The following is a 27,725-nucleotide window of genomic DNA, read 5'->3' on the forward strand; positions in this document are numbered from 1 at the left end:
TTAAGCCAGAAATGGGCTTCATCGCTGAAGAAAATTTGTCTCGAAAATCTTGGATTTTCTTGGAACTTTTCAAGAGCCCATACAGCGTAGCAATGTCGCTTGGGATGTTCAAGCGGCTTCAGTTTTTGCACAAGCTTTATTTTGTACGCTTTCAATTTAAGATCTCCACGTAAAATACGCCAAGTCGTTCCATACGTCAGCCCGAGTTGCTGCGAACGGCGCTGAATTGACTTTTCACGGTCTTCGTATTCACTCTTAGCTACAGTTGCTGACTTTACGGCTTCACTGCGTGCTGGACGTGGTTTTTTCGGTCGAATATTATCCATTAATGAATGCTGGATCTCAAGATGGGTGATCGTGTTGCGAATAGTACGCTCAGTAGGCCGATTATGTTGATCATAAATAGAGCGAAACGCTTGAAACACATTCTTCACACAACGTAAGTCTTTCCAAGATGAAATGCCAAACAATACTGAACAAAAATAACATGACAGCTTGACACGACTCACGCGTGATCGGTCAAAAAAGACTACTGAAAAAAGTGCATCTACTTGGATCACCCGTTACTGCAATGCTATGAACACAAGAGCTCATTTTTATTTACAAGCGTCTATGAAGGAGCTGCAGCGACGCTCAACACGTTCGCACCAATGAAACGTATTATGATTCAAACGCGATTTCTTGCGCTCCAACAACATTTTACTATAGTACATTGTTTATGAATACTTTTTTGTTGCCTTTGTCGATGTAGTGTAGATAAAATGTTGCAAATCAAATTGTGAGAGCAACATATGTACAAACTCATATACTTAGCATTGGCACGCGTTTGCTCTTGCACCCAATGCCAAGACGATGATAGCGGGGAGCGCATAGGGGCCCTTAGCTACGTACAAAAACACTGCGGGACGGCGACGAAGCTGTGGCGCGCCGCTGACAGACACAATATGTCGAGTGTGAATTGCTTTGAAAGGCTGCACTGAGTCTCCGCCACTAAATGCAGCTAGACAACCTAAAGCTGCTAGTGACATTGCCTCTGCTGGGCGCGACTCGCTCTTCAATGGCTAATTGCAGAGGGGAAACAAACCGACAAAAATTCAATAAATAAATAAAAAGTGCATTATTATAGTCACACATATGTATGTATGTATTTATATTCACTCCGGAGGAATGTGCAACAAATATTTATTTTCTTTTTGTTTGTTTTTCGAAATGAAAATTGCTTCATGAGAGGGGGCATATGAGATTTATGAAGCGCGAGGCGCGGTGTCATAGTAATGTTGAAAAATTTATGGCAATTTTCTCAAAAAATTAAGTTATTTCAACTAATTAAACAGAGTCTCCTGGAATGTTCGCTTTGTTTTCGTCTTTCGCTTAATTATCAGCTGGAAAGCTTTTACAAGAGTTTTCCGATCATTAAAAGGTGAAGTGTGAAAGCGATTAGCACAATACGCCTACAAATTGAATTAAGCAAACATTTGTTCAGCATTTTAAGAGATTTGGAATTTTTTATGACCCACACATGCCACGGGTGAGGCTAAAATTCTAAAGTAAGAACCGGAAAATGTTTGTGTGTTTTTATAAGAATGTTGTGCGATCTAAATAAATGAGAACGTTCCAAGAACATGAACAAATGCTACGGTATAGGCACACAAATAATATAATTTATACGATTCCATTGAAATGGTGAAGAGAGATAAGCGATTATATGCATTTTACAATAAACAAGCCGTTAACTTCGGCTGTACCGAAGCTGTGATACCCTTCACCAATAAAAAAAACTTCCTTGATGTTGATGCGGGGACGTGTTGCATGTTGGACATATACAAAGTCTGTCGCAAAAGAAACAGGAGTGTTAAAAAAACAACAAAAAATTAATATTTTTCAAAAGTTTTATTTTTTTATTCAAAGTAGTCTCCGTGTGCTTCGACACAGCGTTTAGCCCGGTCAATTAGCATTTGAAATGAGCGTTTAATGTCATTTTTCGGAATGCTCTTGAGAATATCGGTCGTCGTATTTTGGATAGCTGAACCAGTGTCCTTTCATGGGCAAATGAAGTTTTCCAAATAGGTAAAAATCACAGGGTGCCAGATCAGGTGAGAAGGGGTGAGTGATTAATGGTTAATATGGAGTTTTTTGTCAAAAAATCAGTGACAAGCGTTGACCAATGGCAAGGCTCATTATCATGCAACAGGCGTCAGGACCCTGCCTCACGGTATTGTGGTCGAGCACGACGAATGCGTGACAAAAGACGCTTCATAACACCAAAATAAAGCACAGCATTAATCGTTTGGCCAGGTGGGACGAACTCTGTATAATACCCTCGGAATCGAAAAAACAAATCAGCATTGTCTTTATTTTTGACTTCTGAAGACGAACGACTTCTGATCGTCACTGAGGTCCTCACGACCTTCTTGGAATCGCTTAAAGCACTCATGCACATTACTACGGGATAGAAACTGATCAGCATACACTTTTTTCACCATTTGAAATGTTTCAGTAAACGTTTTCTCAAGTTTAAAACAAAATTTAATATTTGCTCTTTGCATTTTACGACCGATGACCAAAAGCTGCTGTCACTTTTTGATCGATAACATCGATTGTTGTTATCCAATTGTCTTAAAATTTTTACGAAATGTCAACAAGAGATCAAACTTTTTATTTCATATACCCACCAGTAGGTGGCGCCACCAGAAACAGTTATATTTAAAAAGTTCTGTTTCTTTTGCGACAAACCTTGTATGTACACACATATATATACATACGTCGATTCTGGCTAAGTACGAGTTTAACCTGCTACAGTATCCAGAACAAAGCTGCGCAAACTCGATTCTCGCGCAACTCGAGCTCGTCGTATGCAATTGGTGGTGGTTTGACTCCAAGTCGACGAAGTTGGTTACGGCTCCACTGTGAATGGTCAGTACAGTGCATGTCTGATGTTAGTTGCGCCCGAAGTCTGGTCATGGTATTGCCTTATGTCGTCGATCTAGTAGAGGAATGAGCATACAGACCTAACTTTGTAGATGTTCGATAGGAGATATCAAGAGGCATCCCGTTATAGTCCGGTATACAGTGTTCTGGCATGTCTGATGCTTCCTCACCTGTGTTTCACTGCCGGGATTTCCTTGTCTGTTGCCAACAATTTTTCTTTGTCCTTCTACATTTGCTGTCGGCTAGCGACTCGAGGATTTTGTTGCGGCTCTGTACTTTGACAGTAATCGCGGATTATATGAGGTATGAAGAAGCACAGGCTGTCGAGTGTCACACCTAAAATCTTAGGGTTATTGAAAGTCGGAATTTTAACGCCATCGCCTGCAATATTAAGGTCAAGTCAGTATTTCTATGTCCAGTTTGTGAATTTGGTCATTGTGGATTTAGTGGGAGAGAGTGTTAGGTTTCGTGCGCCGCGGTAGCGAGAAAGGTCGGAGAGAAAGCCGTTTACTTTTGAGCACATGCCATCGATTCCATTGCCTGACGTCATTATGCTGCAATCATCAGCGTACGAGGTGATAGAAATTCCGCTGGTGATTGAGGAAGTTTCGAGAGGTAGAAGTTAAAACAGCAAAGGGAGACACCACGGATGATTGGCGACCGCTCTGGCAGGTAAGGCAAAAGGCACACAAAGTTTCCACTCAATTGAGGTAATCCTAATTATGGCTACTAAAAGCCAATATTTCTTAACAATATCCCGTACGATTTGCGATTTCCCTGCTCGCTTCTGCTCTTTTCTAAAAAAAATTACAGGTAAAGGGAACAACAAATTTGTCGAGTTAAAGTAGTTCAGGAGAGTATGTGGATACCTAATCTACCGCTATCTTCAATGCAACCAAGTTCTGTTTTATATATTTTAGATCAGTGTTACTATTGTGAATGGTTCATATAACAAACGAAAATTCCATTTTTTCTTGTATTTAAAAAAAAATCAACTATAGTAATGAATAGAGAATCAAAATACATGTTCGCAGTATAGTTTTTTAACTCGAAGGAAGAAGTTTATCCAATAAGAAACGCAATTGCGCTGCGTCAGAAGACATGTTGGCGCAGGGTTGGTTATTAATTTGAAAGCTGTATTTTCTCAAATATTTGATGCTTACTTCTACTTACCTTAATTTTTGTGATGAAAAGGTTTTACATAGTATATCGAGAATTTCTGAAATAAAGAAAATAAATTAGTGAATAGCTTCCCAAAATAAAGTCAGTTATAGCAAATATCTGAAATTAATATTTTACTTCAATCAATGTTGTTTATATTATATACAATTTCATCAGCATATCCACCCACTTACGTAAATTTGTAGCGAAATAATATTTATTATAATTTTCTACGATCGGATGAACGCTTGGCGTTTCCTGTATGAGAAATGCCTCGACGATTGGAAAATTAAGACTTCACAACAACACCTCCGACAATGGAAAGTGGCTAGTTGACTTCGCAGTGGCGCGTAAAATGATAGTTTGTGGCAACAGGTTTCAGCATCTAAACATCTATAAAGCGAACTGGCGCGAAAAGCTTAAAATGCTGGATAGCATGAAATCAGACCGAAATTTTACCAGAAGTTACGGCACCAAACAAATGATTTCAAGCCCGTGGCAGGTTTCCGTGAAGATAGAAATGGAAACCTCTTAACAACTAGAATAAACTCGAAATTTGGAGAGAATATTTCTCATTCTTACAGCCAAATGGCGAAAGTAACGGACAACCAATCTACCGTGACAACATTGTCGTCCCGCTACTTGAACAATACGAGGTAAACATGGCTCTAAGACGGCATAAGAACAACAAAGGTCCAGGGCTCGATATTTTACCGGCAGAACTGGGGCACTATTCTGTATCTCGATTCGTAAATGTGTTCAATTCGAAATTCGGATCTACTTTATAATTATGCGAAAGTTGGACCACCCTGTGCCAGAATAAATACGTACAATTTTCGTTTTTGCTTTCTACAACTCAAAAGCTAACGAATATTTTATTCGAAAATTGGCTTGAAAATCCGAAATTCGAGTTACAGAATATAAAAAATCCGAATTCGAGTAAACTTTTTTTCGAATCTGCTTAAAACTGCGACCCTCATACATTTATGCAGAATGATGTTGAGCAAAACCATAAGCTCCGTCAAAACGCTGGAAAAAGTTGTACGTGTCGCTAACCTGAACCGCAGTGGCACTGTCTATTCGAAAAGTACATTGATACTAGGTTGGTTGTACAGACGATATTGACATCGTAAGCCTTAATAACAGCGCCATGCAGCCTTTCCAGCTTCGAAAACGAAGCGAGGGTTGGTTTTGTGATGGAAAGACAAAGTACCTGGTGGCCGCACACAAAGGTCCCACGCGCCTTGGGAATCACGTCACTGTTGACAGCTATATATTTTAAAAATGTAAGGATTTTAAGGATGTTCGGAACCAGCATAAACTCCACCAAAAATCTATACAGTCTTAGATGAAGCGCAGAATAACTCTAGACAGCAGGTGCTACTATATGATCAGTTAGAAGCAGATTCTCTTATCAACGAACAAGAATAACGCTACATAAGTCTCTCATTATTTTCGTCCTATTATACGGCGCAGTAACATGGACGATGACGAACCGATATGAAAAACCACTAGGAGTATTAGAGAGAACTGTTCTCTGCATGGCCTCTGGAGCCGTACGCGCGAGCTCTACTGGGACAAGAATATAGTTAAGGGGCATAAAAATGCGCTGGTTAGGTCATTTCGTTTGCGTGGTAGATGATGTTGCTGAAAAAACTTACTCGATTCGAGACCCATGGATGAATGGAAGAAAAGGCGGCAACACATTCAATCGAAATACCAAGTGTATATAGCGAAATGTCTCCACTTGGGACCTACAACTGGCGTGACCTCTTAAGGGGGTATTCTACTCTATAATTTTGAAAAATTCGATTTTTTTTATATATTTAAAGTTTTGACCCTTAAGAACATAACTTCCAAAGGATTTTAAAAATTAAAAATTCGGCCGTATCGAATTACACAAAAGAAAAAACAAATTTTTTTCGACTACCTGAGTATCAATGACTCTATTCATAGAAATTTCTTTATACGTATATATTATACCGCATGTGTAATGTACATCTGTAAAACGAAGTTTTAAAGTTCTTTTAACGTATTTTGCCGACATATTTTTATTTTTATTATTTAGTTAGCTCAGTCTGCTTCGAGCAACAGAGTCGTACGTACTCATCGCACAGCTGAAAAGTTAAAAAGTTTTCTGTGTTTTTTTTAATTGATTGTGAGTGTAAGATGGATAGAAAAGGTTCTCGAAGCTGTCGTACGCGTCCTGACAAACAAAAAAAGAGATCATTTAAAGGAAACCAGCACACTGGGGAAGACACAAGTTTCACTAGTGCATCAGCAGCAAAATTAAAAAAATCTGGAGACGAAGAGGTTATTATCGAGAATAATTATGGCTACTGCATTCTGGAATTTTTTTCTGTTTTTACAACACTTGCTTCAATGGTTTTATGTGCTACATGCAAAGAAAAAATTAAATTCTCTCGAACTGCTGCCCGTGGAATAGGGTTTAAAATTGCATTGCAATGCAGTTGTCAAGATGTTCGATACATTCAATCATCTCCGTTTATAAATAAGGCATTTGAAATAAACCAAAGAATTGTGAGAGCTATGAGACGTTTAGGAGTCGGAAGAGAGGGCATCAATATATTCTGCAGTTTGATGGATATTTGCCAGGGTATGACAATCAGGACATACTACAGTTGCCTTGAAAATTTACATTCTGCCGCCTTGGCTGTTTATAATTTTACTATTACAAAAGCTGTTGAAGAAGAGAAAGAACTTATACCTGCTGCTGATCCCAACGCTGATCCTACGCATTTTACTCAAACTTAGAATAACAATGAATTATTAAATTCATTGATATGGACTTTTGCGCCGAAACATATTCATGCAGGAGCCTAGACAATTGAAATAGCAAATTACCTAGCCGTTTGCATTTTCAATGAAGAATTTTTACCAGTTTTAAAAATGATGAGCCTGATGGGAATTAGTACTATTGGTCCAGAAGCCAATTCATTCGTTACCAAGCGGAACAATACTCGGATAGACCGCTCTGAAGCACGAGCTTCCGCGGCCTCGAAGGAAGCTAGGAGTGCTCGTTTGGCAGAAAGAGCTGCTGAAAATAGTTACTTTGAAGAAGAAGAAGGTCCAATGTATGAAGCAGGAATGGCTGATTAACAAAATGTAAGTATAGCGCACTAATAAATGACTTAGACTGCCTAAAATTTGACTCACTTTTTAAACGCGTTTTTCTCGAAACTACTTTTTTCCACACGGTACCGGCATTATCTCAAGTTCTATACAACCGATTTACTTGAAATTTTGTGTGAACCTTCCTTATATAATCCTTTATCGTTCCTACCAGCATCGTGTCAAACTTTTTGTTTTTAATATTTTAAAAAAATTCAGGAATTTCAAAAAGAAACGTAAAAAATGATTTTTATTTTCAGGCAGTCGCCATTTTTCAAAAAAAAAACTTTTCGTGTTCCCTGGGGTAGGGACTATAACAGCATCCTTACTGATCAAGAATTTCTTTTGATTTTTTTTCAGACCACCAGGAGAGTCAGGATCAATGTCACCAGGATGCGCCATTTTTTTTACACCTGTCTCTCCCCGCCCGCCTTTAATTATATTAGTTTTTAATATTTTTTGTAAAATTTTTTTCAATCAATAAAAACACGAAAAAAAATTGGATAGTAAAAATATTTTTTGGTTTTTTTTTTTAAATAAAATTCAAAAAACTGCCCAAAATTTGATTTCTAGACTAGAATACCCCCTTAAAGAATAGAGGCAATTGGTGAAATTTTAAGTTCTCGATCCAGACCGACCCATGACTGTAGTGGCAAAGAAAAAGAATGCCTTGAATTTTAGTAAAAACAATTATTATAAGTTGTTCAAAGTCCCTACAGTCACCACCATACATATAAGTACTCGCATTAAAGTCTAATTAAACAGTTGGCAATTCATTGCGAAATTAAATTTTGGCGGCGAAATAGGTTTTCGGTTTCCGCCATGGCAGTGGGCGATTTTGTCCATCTTCAATAAGTTCTTATGAAAAAGAAATAGCATAAAGTTTCATCATGGATTTATCAATTTTTACGACAGTTGTTGATTACGGACGGACAATTTACTAGACAAAATTTCGACTCTACTCGTCACCTTGATCATGTATATATAATTGATATCGACTCTTTTAGTTGATGGATTAAAACGAACGTTGTATGAACAAAACAAGTATGTATGTATATTAGGGTGTGTCATTCTGAGGCAACGTTTTTTTAAACTGAAAAACAGGCTAAAAATTTCGACTAAAATGTAAAGAAAAGAATGTCAAGAAATTCTTAATCGACCTCGATACTGAAGATCGATTCCGAAAAAAATCGATTATTTTACGAGAAAACTCGATTTTCGAATAGAATTGAATCGAGTTTACCATCTCTACTGGCAGCCATCGCGTGCACATATATGTATCTAATAACCTCCGTAAAATAACCACCACAAAAAAAATAATTTTTTTCCATGTAATTTATATGGAAAACAGAAAATTTGAAATAGGCACCTCTTAATATTAATATGAAGAGCTCATCTTTTCAGTGACTTTCTTTTTCACACTTTCGAAAGTTTTTAGCCTGTTTTTCAGTTGAAAAAAATAGGTTGCCTCAGAAAGACACACCCTAATGTATATATGTTTGTAAGTGCGACAGGTATGATTGGTACATTACGCAGGGAAAATTGACGGAGATTTTGAAAAGCGCTAGGAGACTATTTGAGCATTTCCCTTATTTTGGGTTTGTTAGAAGAACAGAAAGTTTTAACTTGAAAAGCCTCAACTCCAATCAAAATTTTTCTCAAGTAACTATTATTGGTCCAATTCTTTTAGGAAAGTCTTCGATAATGCTTCAAACTGAGCCCACCTGATCGGTTATGAAAATCGAGGGAGTCTAACATTACCTTATAACAGATCTGAATAGAGAAGGAACAATGCTCTACAAGAGTGTACAACTGCTGGCGTATACCGAAGACATCGATATCATTGGCTATAACAACCGCGTCGTTAGTTGGACAAAGAAGTGAAGAAAATGGATCTGGTAGTGAACGAGGGAAAGGCGAAATATATCATGTCACCAAACAAATAGTCGTCGCCTTCGCGCCTTGACTCCCACGTCACTGTTGACAATCATAGCTTCGAAGTCGTAGATAATTTCGTCTGTCTAGGAACCAGCATTAAAACCAACAACAAGGTCAGCCTCGAAATTCAACGCAAACTAACTCCTCTCAAAGTCCTCTCTCGACGAACAAAGACCAAATTCTACAAGTCACTCATCATTCCCATTTCGCTATATCTTGTAGTTACATGGACGATTACAACATCTGATGAGTCGGCCTTAAGAGTGATAGGTTCTGCGGAAGATTTATGCTCCTTTGGTTATTGGCAAAGGCGAATACCGCTATCGATGGAACGGTGAGCTGTACGAGATATACGATGACATTGAGACTGTTTTTGACTGTTCATTGGGGCGTTTTTTACTTGGCTGCTCCCAAACCCAACGCACAACCTTGTGGAGGGGATGTTTCGCCTTTTCATTTTAGCTCGCCTTCAAACGGATGCTCGTTGGCTTCCAGAGGATACTTGGTCAAAGACCGGAAGTCGTGAGCTGCTTGAGCCATATGTAAAAGAATCGTTTCTGGCCACTCCCAAGTGAATGGCGATCAGAGAACTTTCCTCACTTGCGTGAACTTCTACACATGACTCCATACTCCACGACATTGACATAGTTAGGCGAATTAAGAGACAGCAGCAACGTTGGTTACGCTGACTAGGTCATGTCGTTGGAATGAATAAAAACACTGCAGCTCTGAAAGTATTCGACGCAATAGCTGCCGGGGGAAGTAGAGGAAGGAGAAGACCTCCACTCCGTTGGAAAGACCAAGCAACACTTGGAATCTCCAGTTGGCGTCAAGCAACGAAAAGTAGGAACGACTGGCGCGCTGTTGTAAACTCGGCTGTAACCGCGTAAGCGGTGTCTACGCCAATAAAGAAGAAGAAGAAGGTTCTATTTTGATCGTTCCCAGCGGGCATAATATTAACTCTGTCTCATATTGCATTAAAGAGGCTACTAGTTTTGCCAACTTCTCTGTCTTGTATGCTTAAAGCTTGTCTGCAATTCCTTACTACATCAGAAATAACCTTTGGTGTCGACAAAGCCTGGCTGTCCATGTACAGGTATATAGTTGCTTTCTGTATCATTCAGTAGTTGTTCAATAGAACTTCACAGGTCTTCTCTACATCTAGTACATGCGCTTCGAAAATGCTGGCTGAGTTTGGTAGGCGGATTGAAAGTGATGTCGGTATCATTAGATTATATTTTGGTCGCGCCGGTATAGATAGCGGTAGTATCCTCCTCTCTTACAAAAGCTTTTCTCCTTTCACGTTTAGAGGGTAGGCTCAACCGAAAGTGACTATTGAAATAAAATAATCAGCACACTTCACAAACTATGAAGAACAATTGGAATATTGTATACCACAATACTTCAGAACGCTTAGCTTATCTATGGGCTTCTGAATAGTTCACTAGCTTCAAAAATTAGAGAAAGGACTAGTTTTCTAATCATTCTCTAATAGACACATACTTTTTGAATGTACTCAGTTTGAAGTAAAAACCTATATAACGAACTTCCTAACATACGCTGGGTACAAAATGTGTGTGCCACTCGCATTTAGCATCCCTTACTTTTTTAAAAATAAATTTGCAATTCCCATCATTTGACTTATGCCCATATTTTGCATTAAAAATCTTAAAAATACAATTTGCTCTCCACATAAATTGAATTAATTTTCACCAACACAAAAAAAGATGAGAAATTTTTCGAAAAATGCATTGCGAGAAGAGAAAAATTTATATTTTTATACACACATTTGTTTGCTTGTGAGTGCTGCTGTTGATGAGATTTAAAATTTGTGACATTTTAAAAGGAGACAGGCAGGCGGCGATGGTGATAATGATAACGCGGGAAGTCTGTGAAAGTTCAAACGCCGCAGGCAGGCTTCCGTCCTTCCTAAATAAAAAAAAAAAAAACAAAAATCACATTTTTCTTGAGGGTGTTAAATAAGCATCATTAGACAAGATTGAGCGATGAGGTGAAGGAGACTATAACGAACACGATGCAGAAACGAACAAACGATAAACAGCGAAAAAATATGAAGCATGTAATATAAAATGGATTCAAGAATGAAGTTAGCATTATGGCTTAGCGCGCTGGGAGTGGCTGTTTATGGAAGCCAACGAGTGAATAGACAAGCAAATAAAACTTTCTTATATGAATTTCAGCGGGAACGTAGCGCTAATTTGAGTTTATTCTGCTGATTCCCTAAGCATTCATGTATTTTCCATGAGCAGATTTTTATTTAAATAAGGGTTGGGGATATAACAATATTCGTATATACGACAAGTTTTCGTTTGCCGATTTCCGATTGAACGAATATACGGAAAATATTATTATTTTTGAGTATAATTTTTACTAATTTTCAATAAAAAGTGTGATCCATTCAAGGTTTCTTACTTTTTTAAAGGAAAAACACAAACTTCAAATTTAGTGGGGAATGTTTATTATCATTCGAAGGAACATTCTTTGGCATTTATTTTTTGAAGAAGAATGTTGGCTGCGACTCCGTCTCAGATGATCCTTCGGTTGAGTCCAATTTCCAATGACTCGTTCGAGCATTTCGACTAGTAACTGGCGAATGACAAGCGCGATAATTTGCTCCAAGGCCGGAATCGAAGCGAGATTGTCCGCACAGCCCTTAGACTTTACATATCCATTATGTCAGAAATGAATTTCATCGCTGAACAAAATTTGGCTCGAAACGTCGGATCTTCTTGGAACTTTTTAGAGCCCATACAGCGAAGCGATGCTGCTTGTGAAGGTCGAGTGGCTTCCGTTTTTGCACAAGCTGTATTTTGTACACTTTCAATTTAAGTTCTCGACGTAAAAGGCGCCAAGTCATTCCATACGTCAGTACGAGTTTCTGCGAACGGCGCCGAATCGAATCTCCACGGTCTTCGTGTACACTCTCAGCTAAATTTTTTTCCCTACGGACGGGCTGGACGTAGTCTATTCGGTCGAATATTTTCCAATAGTGAATGCTAGGTCTTCATATGGGTGATGGCGGCGATTTTTTTTGGCGAGATCAGATGAAATCCACGTGGACGATCTCTATTTCCAACAAGACGGTGCGGCTCCTCAAGTTTGACCAGTAAACATGATCACTTTGCGTGCAAAGTTTGGCCACTTGTTAATTTCGAGAAAAGGCCTAGTCAAATGGGCGCCAAGATCATGCAATTTAAAGCCTAACGTAGATTATTTTCACCAGGGGTATGTTAAATCAAAGGTTACACCAATCCACCAGCAACGCTCGAACAGCTCAAAGATAACATTCAGCGCAATATATCCCAAATTCCAGCCGAAATGCTGTGCCGGGTCATCGAAAATCGGCGTAAACAGGTAGAGATAAGTATGCAAACGGAGCCGTGGCGGCCATTTTGCCAACATTTTATTTAATTTTAACAGCATGTTGTTCGTTTTGGTAGACCCTTTATACCCCTTTTACGTGGCTGTTATTGGCAGAATGAGTTGAAGATCATCTGAAAGTCTTCGAGAAGCTAGAGTTTACGAGTTCGGTAGCTAACTCGACTAGACTAACCGACTTGGCAGAACCACACACACACTTTTAGACTTTTTACGTAAAGACCTCGAAATCTTAGTATGAATACCAGGAAAAATACTGCGTTCTTTCCTGAACTTTTAAAAGGCATCGGGTCATTTGAAGCACTCTAGATTTAAGAAAAAGACCGACTAGACTATCCGACTTTGCGGAAAACTTTTCACACTTTTAAACTTTTTGCGCAGAGATCTCGAAGTCTTAGAGCGAATACCGGGAAACTCCAATGTTTTTATTCTGAACTTTCAAAAGGCATCGACTCATTTGGAGCGGTCTAGGTTTAAGAAAAAGACCGTATTTTGTCTTGACATTGTCGAATCATCATCAACCCTTCTACGGAAGAGTCGCAAACCCTTTTAGAAATTATGTTACTGAAGTAACACCTGGTGATCTTTAACCTTTATCAAATGTTCTTTCGTGAGTAAATAAATTATGATGCAATAATTTACCGTAAATGGAATATAAGCCCGAGACACACAGAGCTCAACAAACGGTCCAAGCTCAGTCGGTAAATGTTTCTCTTTCAATTTAATCCAAGCTATATTCCACAGAATCCTGCAGCAAGAAATATACAAAACACACCAAATGCTCCCTTTATGAACTCAAACTTGTGCTAAAGACCGTTACGAGCTTGGTTAACACAAATTCCAGTTTAAGGAGCTTTTATGACTTTAAACTAAAATTGCCTCAATTCTACTTTTCTAGTTTTTTTTTTTTTGTTCAGAAGGCTTCCAAACTCAATCACAGTAACAAGTTGCCAGCAAACAATTGGTGGAATGCAGTCGGTGAACGGAAATTATTTGGTAGCATATTTCCTCTTTGTTCCAACACACACGCTGCACTTCGGAGAGCGGAAGAGGGCATGACAATTATTTGTCAAACTGTTCCTGCCAACTTTGAACTCTACAAATACGTTTACGAGCGCACAAATTATCACACATTCGCACATTTTTAGAACTGCAACGGCGCTACAGGAATCGACAGTAACCCCTTCGGTGGACATTTACGACCACACACACAAGCAAAATTAAACACAGACACACACGCACACATACACGGGTTAAACGAAAGAGCGCGTCTTTAGAGTGGGCTAAGGAGCTGGGCTCTACGTGGCGTTGAGCGCAAAGCCGAAAACAACCAACCAACTGGCGCCACTTTGATAACAAGCTTCTGTGGGGCAAAATATAGTATTATACAACAACAATAACAATCACAACAACACAGCGGAGCGCACTAGGCTAGCTGGCAGGGAATGCTCGATAACCGCGCAGGGAGGACGGCGCTTTGTTGTTGTTGAATGCGAAAGTGTGCATGTGTGTACGAGCGTGTGGCAAGTGCTGCCAGCTGTAGTGGCAAGCAATAGCAGCAATCAGAAAGTTATTTAAAACTTTCTCAACTCAATATTTACATAACTTTTAAGTTGAATATTTAGAAATGAAATTTTAAGGACACATTTCAACAGTAGCAGCAACAACAACAACAGCAAAAACAAGCAAGCAGGCAGCAGCTAACGGCAAACAGCAAACGGCAAACGGAAAAACAGCAAACAGCAAATGGCAAATAGCAAAAGTGCCAAAAGCAACGACGCTGTACGGCAACAAGAACAAAAACAAAAGGCAACAACAACAAGCGGCCAACAGCGATATCAGTTATTCTGCACACAAACACACGCACATATATATGAATGTTTTCGTGCATGCGTATGTGTGTGTGTGTGTGTCGTTATGGAGAGTGTCGCAAAGACTTTCTTGAATTGGGTTTGTTTAGAAATTTATAAACAGGCAGCCAGCAAATGTGCTTTGCATTTGAGTGCCATTAGTTTAAGTTTACAAGTAACGGCGCAAATGTGCGCGTGTGTGTGTGTGTGTGTGTGTCGTTTCATTTTGGCGCAAATTGGAATTATTATTAGTTGCAAAGCGCCAAAGTTGGGCCCAAGCTGTAACGCCACCACTCCGCCTACAAACTAGCTGCCTGCGGAATCCGAAGGCGATGCAACAGTCTGTTTCTTGATTGCAGGGTAGAGCGGGAAACGAGTGGGTAAGAGAACTGAAGAAAAGTTTTCAAATTCCATTGAACTGTAATAAATTCGCCTCAGTGGCAATTCCAGTCAATTGCGGCATTTATTATTGCGCATAATCAAAGTTAAAGTATGTTTTAATAATGGAGGCTGCAATGGAGCCGAGAAGAAATACACATCGTAAAAATATTAAAAAAATTACAACTAAATGAGAAAGAAGAACAGGAAGAAACATTAACTTCGGCGGCACCGAAGCTGTAACACCATACACAGCTACATTTTTTATAGCAAAATGTAAAAAATGATCTTTATCTCGTTTTCGATCGGCCAGTTTCTATTGCAGCTATGTGCTATAGTGGTCCGATCTGAACGACATTTTCGGAGGTTACAGCACTGCTTCGAAAAATAGTCTATGCCAAATTTCTTGAATATATCTTGTCAAATAAAAAAATGAATATATCCATACAAGGATTTCATTTTGACCGAACAGTTTGTATGGCAGCTATATCAAGAAGTGGTCCGATCTCAAAAATTTTTTGGACGATGACAGGACCACTTCGGGGAATAATCTATTCTAAATTTCGTGAATATATCTTGAGAATTAAAAAAAGTATCCATACAAGGATTTATTTTTGACCGATCCCTTTGTATGCCAGCTATATGCTATAGTGACCCGATGTCGTCCATTCCAACGAAATGCTTAGCTTCTTGGGGAGAAGAGGACGTGTGTAAAATTTCAGAACAATATCTTAAAAACTGAGGGACTAGTTAGCGTATATATAGACAGAAGTCCACAGGGATATGGCTAAATCGGCTCAGCTCATCACTCTGACCATTTATAGATGAATGTAGTTTATAGGGTCTCCGACTTTGCTTTTTGGGTGTTACAAACTGCGAGGCAAAGTTAATATATACTGCTCAGGGTTTAAAAAATTCAATATCAAAGATAATGGATTTTCTTTTTATTTGAGAGACAGGATAGAGGCAAATGATTTTCGGTAAACTGAAACTGCGGTCAGTACAAAAAAGTCTTTTATCACAATCGGCCCAATGAGCCCAACTACGTTTTTGCACCATGTTATGAGAATCATTCATTCACGGTTCTGGCGCTTAAAGGCGATTCTGCGCAAGGTGTTAGAGACACACAGCCGCCTTTTATTCCAACAGTCGGCTCTATGTAACCGGAACGGACCCCGGTTTTTAGCGGCCAGAACCTGTCAAACCGGCAGCATACTTCCAAACTCCTTCGGTGATGTTTTCTGTGCCTAGAGCAACAACATACATCCGTCCGCTAGGTCTTGACAAATATCTTTAGAGAAGGATGCGCCACAGCCAAGGCAGCCGACAGTTTCCGCGAGAGCCGCATACACTTAACCAAGCAGAGCCCGAATTTTTAGAACCAAGGAGAAGCATTAGTTCCTCAAAATTGTTTGGGAATACCTTTACAACAGTAGCTAAGTCAGCCGAAGTAACGAAATGGCAGAAAATATGGTTCATTTTGCTTTCAGCAAAACCTTATGGTATGAAGAACGCTTACACTTCATACAAGTCCCAAGAAACTTAAATCCGTCCATTCACTTTATACATCTGTAGCTTGAAGCCGGTCGACCTTCCCAAGCGACGTCGCTTTGCTCTATTGTCTCTTGAAAAGTTCCAAGAAGACTCGACGTTTTCGAAGCAAATTTTGTTTAGCGGTGTGGCCTATTTCTGACTCAATAGGTAAATGGTAAACAAGCAAAATTGACTCAGAGCAACCTGAAGAGATTCAAGAGCTGTCATTTCATTAACAAAAAACAACGGTTGGTGTGGTTTGTGGGCGGTGGAAACATCGTTTCATATTTCTTCAAAATTGATGCCTGTGAGAACGTAACCGTCAGTGGGGATCGTTATCGCACCGATTATTTGATGTCTGAAATTGAAGTTCGTGATCTCGGCGACATTTGGTTTCAACAACACGGCGCCATTTCCCACACATCATATCAATCAATGGAATTATTGAGAGAACACTTCGGTGAGCAGATAATTTCACGTTTTGGGCCGGTCGATTGGCTATCAAGATCGTGTGTTATCACACCGTTAGACTTTTTCCTGAGGGTATATGTAAAGTCTAAAGTTTATGCGGACAATCTCGCTTCGATTCAGACCTTGGAACAAACCACCACGCATGTCATTCGGCAGTTACTAGTCGAAATGATCGAACGAGTCATCGAAAATTGGACTCAGTGAATGGGCAATCTGAGGCGTAGCCGCGGCCAATATTTGAAAGAGATAATTTTCAAAAAGTAAATGCTGAAGAATATTTTTTCGAATATCAATAAGCAACATTCACCATTCAAATTGTAGTTTCCGCGTTTTTTCTTTAAAAAAGTAGAGAACCTTGAAATGGATCACTTTTTATCATCGAAAGGCACCAAAACAAGGCTAGAACATTTTTACGATACAGTATTAATTTAATAATATAATATTTTAACATACAAAATTCAAACAAGTTTTCTTTTTAATTTTATTTAAAATACTCATTTTTGTTAAATTAAGTTGACAAAGTTCTTGAGAATCATGTACAAAACTTATACTCAAATAATTTTCCCTTGAACGCAAACACATACTGTCACAAAACTAAGAGTGTGGATTAACATATCAAGCTTGCTAGCACTTACTCAAAAACAAACACATACACATTCATATACATATATCTACTTTTGTGCTTATGCACTTACGAGTGCGCCGGCCTTTTCAACAATGTTTTGGCTAAAATTTAGGTGTTTTCATTATATATAATGAAGAAATCTACAAACAAATTTTACTATTATCACCGTAGTTAAATGGACATTCCTCACATGCATACATACAGACATACGAGCGCGGGTTTGTGTGTGTGTGTGTGTGCGTGGGCGCACATGCGGCAACATATTCATTTGGTTGTAAGGATCATCACTACAAGCTGGAGATTGCAAAGGGGACATGACAAGAGATAAAAGTACACAATAACAATAACCAACAACAACAACAACAGTATGCATATAAGCATTGTAACAACGTAAAACAAAAACAATATTTTGTCCATAAAACCGCAAGCTGTAAGTAAACTGAACAACAGGCAAAGGAAAATAATTTACAACGAAGCTTACGAAGGACACACTCACAAAGGGCAGAGCAAGTGAGATATTCGGCGCGGATGGAGAGGAAATATTCTTCATATTTCAACTTGTATGTGCTCCACTGCCCCAATCTACATATTATATGTATATACATATATACATGTCCTCGATACAATGCAAGCAACTTTGGTAAGATATGAAATTCTTGGACGGGCAGATGAGAGTTGCTAGGGAAACACGTACAAGGGGTGAAGCACAGGACGAAGTTTAAGAAATTTCGAAATTTTGCAATTACAAAACGCTTATCAAGACAAGATGCCAGCAGATGATTTACTATTTGTGTAGTTTATTTGCCTTGAGGATTCTCGGTTTGCACTCAATATATATGAAATACCGTATTGCCTCCATAAATATTCATTATTCTCACGCACTGCTGGCGTATATGTATGTAGGCTCGAAAAATCGATTCTGTGCTCGAATGCAAGATGTTAACACTGAGATAATTTCTGTTGGCTGAGAGGAAAATTAATGATTCTGAGCTATGACTTTGGAAATTATCTTGTACAGATATATAATGGATGCAAAGTAATACCTGAACGCTTTGAAGATGAAAGAAAATCTGTTAATATTTATACACAGTTAACGGTTGTTTGTAATACATAAAACTAATCGAGGTAGATATAGAGATATTCGTATACATATATAAATAATCAGGATTAATAGACGAGTGGAAATTCGAAAGATTCTTTAGAAGACTCTGTGTAGTGAACCGCTATGAAAAATTTCTTCAAAAATTTCATTAAAGCGCTGGATACATATTCCCATACAAGAACTTGAATATGATCGTTTGTATGGTAGCTATTAGCCATAATGACTCGATCTAAATATTTTTTCGAATATTGCCTTAGACAATAACTCATTCGAAATTTCGTGAAGATATCTCGTCAATAAAAAAGTTGACCATAAGAGCACTTGATTCCGATCGTTCAGTTTGCATGGCAGCTATATGCTATAGTGGTCCAATATCAGATTCCATCAAAACAGCAGCTTCTTGGAGAGGAAAGGATATGTGCAAAATTTGATATCAATATCTTAATAACTGAAAAACTGGAGGATGGAGTCATGTGTAGAAGTTCAGGCAAGTGAGGAAAGTTCTCAGCGGGCCATTTACTTGGGAGTGACCAGAAACGATTATTTTACATATGGCTCAAGCTTCCCCCGGCGGGTTCATCGTACTTTCAGAGCTGGAATGTTCTCATCCGTTCGGACGACAAAACCCAGCCAGCGTAGCCCCTGTCTCCTAATTCGATGAACTATGCCAATGACGTCGTATATCTCGTACAGCTCCAACAGCGTTCCATCGACTGCGGTATTCGCCGTTGCCAATGCGCAAAAGAACCAGAAATCTTCCGCAGAACCTTTCCCTCAAACACTCCTAGGGCCGACTCGTCGGATGATGTCATTGTTTATGCCCCTGCACCATATAGCAAAACGGGGATGATGAGTGACTTGCAGAATTTGGTCTTTCTTCGTCGAGAGAACACTATACTTCTCAATTGTCTACTCAGTCAGAAGAAGCGTCTGTTGGCAAGAGTTATTCTGCGTTGGATTTCGAGGCTGACGTAGTTGTTGGTGTTAATGCTGGCTCCAAGTTAGACAAAATGATCACCAACTTTGAAGTTATGACTGTCAACAGTGATGTGGGACGAGTGCGACGAATGTTTGGTTGTCCGACCTGGAGAAATCAAAACTAACGGCGCGGTTGTTATGGACAATGATGTCGATGTCATCGGCGTACGCCAGCAGTTGTATAAACTATATAATATCTTACCTTCTCTATTCATTCTCTTTGGTATCGAATGGCTCGGAGAAGTACTAACTTTGTGGGGACATAGCGGCATAAAGATAGCTCTTTCTCGTGCTGTCAAAAGAAGCTCTAAATCGATGAAGAGGTGGTGTGTTTCGGGCTGATGCATACTCCTTAACAGTTCTTCGCCGTCGTATTTTAATACCGGCACTCGAAGTGCAAACCAATTAAAAAACCATAAATTCGGTTTGGAAAATTATTTTTATTTGTTTTAAAGTACAAAATGTGTGAAAATAATCATGAATACAGGACCAATTCACTTTTGCTCGATATGACCACCTTTTGCCTTAACTATAGCCTTGAGACGGTCAAAAAACGAATCGCAAGCTGCCCGAATGTAACTTGCCGGTATTTTGGCCCACTCAAGGGCAATGGCTATCTTTAGCATCTCAAGACTGGTGTATTTTTTCTTCGGACTTTGCTCTCCAAAATGGCCCAGAGAGAATAATCCATTGGATTCGCATCTGGTGAATTCGAGAGCCATTGTGTGGTCGTAATGAAGTTCGGAACGTTGTTTTTCAGCCATTCTTGGTTCACTCGCGCTTTGTGAGACGGTGCTGACTCTTGTTGAAACGTCCATGGCTTGCGACCGAAATGTTTGTTTGCCCACGACTTCAAAGCAGCCTCCAGACCACTTTCCCGATAATAGTATGTCGCATTTACTTTGACGCCAGGCTCGATGAAAACAATTGGAGAGCGCCCATCTGCGGTGACAGCGGCACAAACCATTATTTGTGGCGGGTGCTGCCTCCTGGTGGCCAACCAATGACTTAGATTCTCGTATGAACGGTCGGTCAAGTAAACCCTATCGTTTTGAGAGTTTACGAATTGCTCAATTGGAAAAATTTTTTGTCAGAAAACACAATGTTCGGAATTTGACCGCTGTCGGCCAAGCGAAGCAACTGCTTCACTCTCTCAAGTCTTACTTGTTGCTGCTTCGGTGTGAGATCATGGGTTTTCTGGAGCTTGTAAGGCTTGACTCTTACTTTTACAGTATTCCTGTGTACATTCTTTGTGATTTGGAGAATTTGAGGAAAAAATCAAGGCACATGTGCTCAAATCTTTAAAGATCCAATGAGGTAATTTAAATCATTAAAACCAACTATGTATATATAAACTGAAAATTCCTTATTTTTTCCAATTTCACTAGCATCTCGTCTCATAACGAATCTATGTATACAACACATTTTCTTAGTAAATTCGAAAAAATTGAAGATTATGTTATTGTCCATAATTTTACCGTAAATTAATTGGTTATTACTTAATCAATACCACCAGTAAATGATGAAATTCAGAGCCTGACAGACGATGATGCACGAATGTCATTTCACAGAGTTGCCATGTTAAAATTTGATGCCAACAATGCGCACAATACTCATTCCTGAACTCAGAAACTCGTAAAAACGACAACTGCTGTTGATTGACGACAAAGTAATCACACCGAAACACTGATGACTGAGTTACTCTCACCCACAATCAACGCATAAAGCAAATTTATACGGTAAATTAGTGCGAGTGCGGCGGTGAGAGTCGGAAAATTTAACGCGTTTATTTTAAGTATAAGCTTTTGAAGAAAGCGAACCTGTTTAATTTGTGTTGGGAAAAAATTGCCAAAGAAGGGTCCACTCAGCCAAAGTTGACCCCAGGTACACATTATATGCGCAAATAACGGTTGCTCCTGTGGGTGTGCAAATGTGTCAGCAGTGGTGTTGGTGTCGGCGAGCAGACTTCGGTCATAAAAAATGCGGGATTTTAACGCTAAATTGAGTTAAGTTTAATTGTTGCGCTGCCATGAAACCGTAAATGAACCCTCGAAATAAATGAGACGCAATAAGGAATTGAATTGAGGTTGGAGTGGCGATGAGAGTTTAGGTTTTATAAATGATTAACGGCACGTTTTTCATTGAGACTTGAATAAAGCTATTCATTGCCATTGAAGATTACAATGTGCGGCAGAGGGTTTGGTGGAACTTGATTTATTGACATAAACATAGTAAGTGACAATACTTTGAAAAAGCAATTCGGAAGTAGAAAGGCAACTGGGAGTCGCTTTGTATATACTCGACGTAATTTACAAAGTGATTAAAGTAAACTTTACCCAGCCCTCTTACAAATAATGACATCGTGATTTAGTAGTCAAAAAGTACTACTTCAATACACAACTCAACCAAGTTGATCAAATCGTTCGGGATCTAACACCCCTTTCCTTATGAAAACTTAAGTTTCGTCAGATCAGATCACTGAGGTTTATAGCTGCCGTACAAACTGAACGCGCAAAGTCAAGACCCTGTACAGAAAACTTTTTCATTCTCACGAAATATTGGATTGGGTAACTGACTAAAGTTGATCGTTCAAAATCAAGTGCTTGCAATTAAAACTTGAACCTGTGAAGGGTTTATCAAAGCTTCGGTGCAGCCGAACCTTTTTTCTTGTTCCATTTATTCCAAAGAATCAGAGAAATCAAAAAGCGTAAAAACACTACCATCGATAAATGTACACCTCTGAAAGAAGTGGTAAGAAAGTAAAAGGAAAAAGTGTCCCAACTCTTAAAAAGTAATTAAATTAAACTTGATTTATCACTTAAAGTGCAATTTAGGCGAATGGAAATTAAAAACAGACACTGTGAATAAATTGAGAGAAATAGATAAAAGCACAGGCTACAAAAAATACATATGTACATACGAGGGTTGCATTTTATATTTTGGTATTACAGAAAAAAACAACAAATATTAATCATGAAAAAACGCTTAATTGTTTTTGAAAATATTTTGCATTAGTTGTTGTAAAATGTTAACGATTGAATTACATTTTTTGGTCGAGATGAATGTTTCAAGTTACTGTAAGTAACACAAACAGCGCTTGTTCGCCAAAACATTCCGAGTATTCTCCATTAGTTGTTGTAAAATGTTAACGATTGAATTACATTTTTTGGTCGAGATGAATGTTTCAAGTTACTGTAAGTAACACAAATAGCGCTTGTTCGCCAAAACATTCCGAGTATGTGTAACACAAAAAAGTCAATTGAAAATAAAAACGTTAGTTGCCAGATTGCAACACTAGCGTTACCAAATCCCGCAATATAAAAGGCAACCTACGTACGTATATCTATACCGAAAGCAACAGCACTTGAAACCAATCGAAATTAGAAAATTTCCACATTTCCCAAAAGTGGCACTTTCAAGTACTTATTTATTGAAACAGAAATCATACGCCTGAACTAAGACAGATTGATAGATAGATTGAAAGAGGGAAAGAGACAAAGATGGCGTGTAAACACAATACTCAAAAATTTGAAGGAAAACAACGAAGCGCATTACTCCCATCTGCCCAGCACAATGCTCTCGTCAAACCATTTCCGATTTGTCAATTGAAATTTTTTCAAAAGCATGCACGAGTATACGGAATAGACCAATAAATGTTTATGTACAAATCTATAACAAAAATGTGTGATCCATTAAAATTTTTAAATTATAAAACAGAGAAACTCTAATGAAGTCACCACAAACACTTAAGGCACAGCAATTAAGAAATCACACTCGATTGTTAAGCAATGCTGAAGGTTGCAGGCTGAAGGGATCGAAGGTATCAAAATCTAATTCGTTCAAATTGATACTTTAGATATTGAAGTCAGATTGCCGTAAATAAGTTAATAATGCTTTTGTAATATTTGTGTGACTTTTTTCACACAATCCAAAACATAAGTTCAATTGATGTTTTCAACGGAAATCAGTTTAAGTACTTTAGGTTTGAATAGTATAACGGAAATGTTCAAATATAGAGGGAAAAGCATAAGCAGATTTCTAATGGAAATTTAATAGTCTGGGTAAATTAGAGTTGTGGGAAAATATTAAAGAAAACTAAGCTTAAGTGATATATACGACTGTCATCACACCATTGGAAGAGCAATAAAATATCAGAAAATTAAATGGAACACAGAGGGAAGCCTGGACGGCGGTTACCAGGGTTGCTACGTCATGCCAGACTGATACGTTTAATATGCTCCTGCGTCAACTGCTCATAAACGTTTTTTATGCGGAAGGTAGAAACATTTTCCGCTATAAGTATCAAGGAGATAGGTAGTTGGAACAGGAAAAGTTATGGGGTCAGCGATACTCTGAACCAGCTTAAAACAAATCTAAATAGACCAGACTAAATTCTCTCAAGACTGGATTTCAATAGTGACTTCCAGGTGTGAACATCTCTAGACGTGAACGGAGAAGTGGTTTGGTAGGGGAGGATAATGCTACATCAATCTATACCGACGGGTCCACAATGGACAGCATGGTAAAGAAGGAGGGATCTTGATATCCCTATTTTTCTCTTTCCATGTACCAAAGCAGCTAGTATCTTCCAAGCGGAAGTATTAGGCATACTGAATAACTACGGGAGAATACATAAAACTAATTCCAGAGTAGTCAACAAATAAAGGAAGGCTTTAAGCTCACTGGCAGGTCAATTGCATTTGTTCATAACTTGGATTACAGATCACAGGAATATTTTCTGGAATGAAAACGCACCCGAGTTGGCAAAGTCAAGAGTTTTTCTACTGAGAAAGAATTTGTAAAAAGATTATTAAAACATAATGTTGAGAAAATTATTAAAAAGACTTTGACCGTCTTTTTTTTTTGCAGTTGTAGTTGTAGAGGAAACGGTAAATACTTAGTCCCACAGACCTAGATTAATATTAGTGTATTTGCGAATATCAAACATATATATAATATATACAGTATTCTTTGTGACCCTTAACTAGTTTCTATGGAAAATTTTAAAATCGTAAGTGTCGGTCAATGTATGAAATAACAATTCAAGTTCAGACAGAATCCTTTCCTGACTATACTAAACTCAGTGTATCAAAAATGGGTTGTCAAGACTTTCCGATCACCCGAACTTAGCCCTTCCTTACTTGTTGAATTTTGGAAGTTACATGCTATTATTAAAAGAGCAACCAAAGGTTGAAATGTGCGTGCTCTATTTTCAAATAAATAGAGTGATTTAGTTTAGAATACCTTAGACCAATTATAAACGTCACATTGATCTTCGTATGTGGGTACATATCAGCTGTATGTGTCAGCGGCAGTTAATCTAGATTCTGCCACAAACTTTAAACGACAGTAAACGATGAGACACGATGATGATAATGAATAGTAAATTGAAACAAAGTAAATGGAATAATAAAAAAATGTGTGTAATAAGTTTCAGTAAGAGAACAAATATAATTATAAATTACTATAGGATTTTAATGGATAGACACCTCCTTCGGTCTTTTTACTTTACCTTTGTTTTATCATTTTTTTACCCCGCAAAGTCGTTTAGAAATCTTAACGAGCATGTTAGGGATAATATATTGCTGTCATTAAAGCAATTACTTTTTTTCTATTACTTTAATGGATGCGTTTCGCGTTTAGTACATAGTTAAATGAAACATTAGCGGATTACTTGACGCTTTTTCGGTAGAATAGTGAGCATATACAGTTAGGGTCGAAATAATAGGGTCGCACTTTTTGAAGTGTAAATTTAGTTGAAATCTAACAGCTGGTACGATGAGGAGTGGTCACATTGGAGAGAAAACAGACTGCCTACATCGCAACGTTACAATCGATCACAACTCTTGTGGGTTGGGATAGATCTCGAGAGTTGAAGAGGGAAGCGAGATGTATTTGCAGATAAAACAAGAAAAAACGTTAACTTCGGTTGCACCGAAGCTAAATACCCTTCACAGGCGCATTTCTGTTAGTAACTATGTGTTCAGTTTGTATGGAAGCTATATGCTATAGTTAACCGATCTGATCAATTTCTTCGGAGATTACATTGTTGCTTTAGAAAATAATATATACCAAATTTCGTGAATATATCTTGTCAAATGTGAAAGTAGTTCATATAAGAACTTGATTCCGATCGTTCAGTTTGTATGGCAGCTATATGTTATAGTGGTCCGATATCGGCAATTCCGACAAATGAGCAGCTTCTTGAAGAGAAAATGACGTTTGCAAAATTTAAAAACGATATCTTAAAAACTGAGGGACTAGTTCGTATATATACAGACAGACAGACGGACAGACAGACGGACATGGCTAAATCAACTCAGCTCGACATACTGATCATTTATATATATACTTTATAGGGTCTCCGACGAGTTACAAACTTCGTGACAAACTTAATATACCCTCTTCAGGGTATAAAAAGAGGGAGGCCGAAATGTATGAGTATGAAGAGCTTGACAAGCTGGCCGACAGAGATAATGCTCGAAAATTCTACGAAAAGATGCGGCGACTAACAAAAGGTTTCAAGACCGGAGCATACTCTTGTAGAACCTCCTGAAGTGATCTAGTGACTTATGCCCAGAGCATACTGAAATTGTGGAGAGTACACTTCTACAGCCGTGGCAGTGAAAGCACAACACCGTAAGATGGTGAACCCGATGCCTCAATCGAAGACGATGGAGCAGACGTTCTATTACCCGACCATGAAAAAGATCGAAAAGCAATTACTCGTCGATGGATTACCGGCCGACTGCCTTTATGCCGCTATGTCTTAATTTGGTATCAACGCAAAACTAACTCGGCTGTCTAAATAGCCAAAGCTCCGTTTAGAATCGGGAAGGATCTATCCGAGCCGTTCGATACCAAACGACGTTTTGGACAAGGCGATTTCTTCAATAGGGAAGGAACAATCGTCTACAAGAGCGTACAGCTGCTGGCGTACGCCTATGACATCGATATCATTGGCCATAACAACCGAGCAGTCAGTTCCGCTTTCTCCAGGTTGGACAAAGAAGCGAAGTAAATGGGACTGCTAGTGAACGAGGGCAAGACGAAATATCTCCTGATATCAAACCAACAGTCAGTGAGCCGGCGTTACGAGTTTTCAAGAGAGAGCTTTTCCGGAAGATTTGTGGTCTTTTCGGCATTGACAATGGCGAATACCGCAGTTGATGGAACGATAAGCTGTATGAGATGTACGGCTAGGTCATGTTGTCCGGATGGAAGAGAGCATTCCGCAACTATTAGTGAATGAATAGTTAAGTTTAAGTCCTCACTCATTTTAAAAAATTATCTTAAGCAATTTTCCTCAATTCAGCACAGCAGAGGGATACGGCCCAAATTACTTTAATTTAATTACAGCACATTTCTGTAACCGCTACCTTTTTCACATACACATCATATCAAATAACACAGTATGTGCTTGTAGAATTGTGTTTGAAGTTGATGTGACATTGTTTGTCATAGCAACAGAATTCCCTCATCAAACTACTGCCAGCACTCGGCGTTCCGCCATACAAATGGACTGACATTTGTTAACGAGCGGACACCCTTCGCCTCCGCCTCCGCTCACGCCAAAAGCGAACGGGACTTGTATCGTGCTTTTGATTTATCCACACATGAGAGTGGACGTCACGACACGCTGACTCTCCGATGCTGACATGACAATAATTACAAGTGCGCTTGCACACGAACACATACAGAAGCACACACGCGCAAACATTGAAACAAAAAATATGCGGCTGAATTGGACCGAAGTTCAGAGTGGGCCGACGGCGTGTCGACGCTGATGAGCTCCAGCCACCGAGCTGGCTGTGTGAGTTATTATTTAACTCAATATTTTTTATATGGACCGACCGCAGGGGTGGGGTAATGGAGAACAAATATGTCAGCTGGACGGAGCGTGGTAAAATAAAACGTTTAGTTTACAAAAACAAAAATTTATATTAAAAACATAAAAAGACCCCAAAGACCTACATTCCATATACGATACAGGTATACACATGGTGAGCTAAACGTACGTGTACGAATGCAATATATAAAACTATGCTGAGTAATATGTATATATATACAAATAAATATAAGGGGTGCCTTTTTTAGACGCTTGGTCTTCAATGAGCTTCTTTGACGTTATTCAAACCGATCTTTTTGACAGCTAAGACCGCAAAGGCCGGAGTCGATACATTTGACAGCTGTTTTTGGTTTATACTCAAATTGGTTTGCCATTTCATTA

The 27,725-nt window shown here is 38.7% G+C and overlaps 1 protein-coding gene across 3 annotated transcripts in view; it reads right to left on the reverse strand.

The window, feature by feature from the left end:
* Positions 1–27,725, reverse strand: part of LOC126763573 (bifunctional heparan sulfate N-deacetylase/N-sulfotransferase) — a 294,385-nt gene that overhangs the window by 173,044 nt on the left and 93,616 nt on the right. For all 3 annotated transcript variants that reach the window (XM_050481213.1, XM_050481214.1, XM_050481212.1), the window contains one exon: positions 4,102–4,147. The gene's annotated coding sequence lies outside the window, so the exon portion shown is untranslated. The remainder of the gene's footprint in view (positions 1–4,101; positions 4,148–27,725) is intronic.

The sequence above is a fragment of the Bactrocera neohumeralis genome, chromosome 6 (genome assembly GCF_024586455.1).
Source record: "Bactrocera neohumeralis isolate Rockhampton chromosome 6, APGP_CSIRO_Bneo_wtdbg2-racon-allhic-juicebox.fasta_v2, whole genome shotgun sequence".
In the NCBI taxonomy this organism is placed as follows: domain Eukaryota; kingdom Metazoa; phylum Arthropoda; class Insecta; order Diptera; family Tephritidae; genus Bactrocera; species Bactrocera neohumeralis.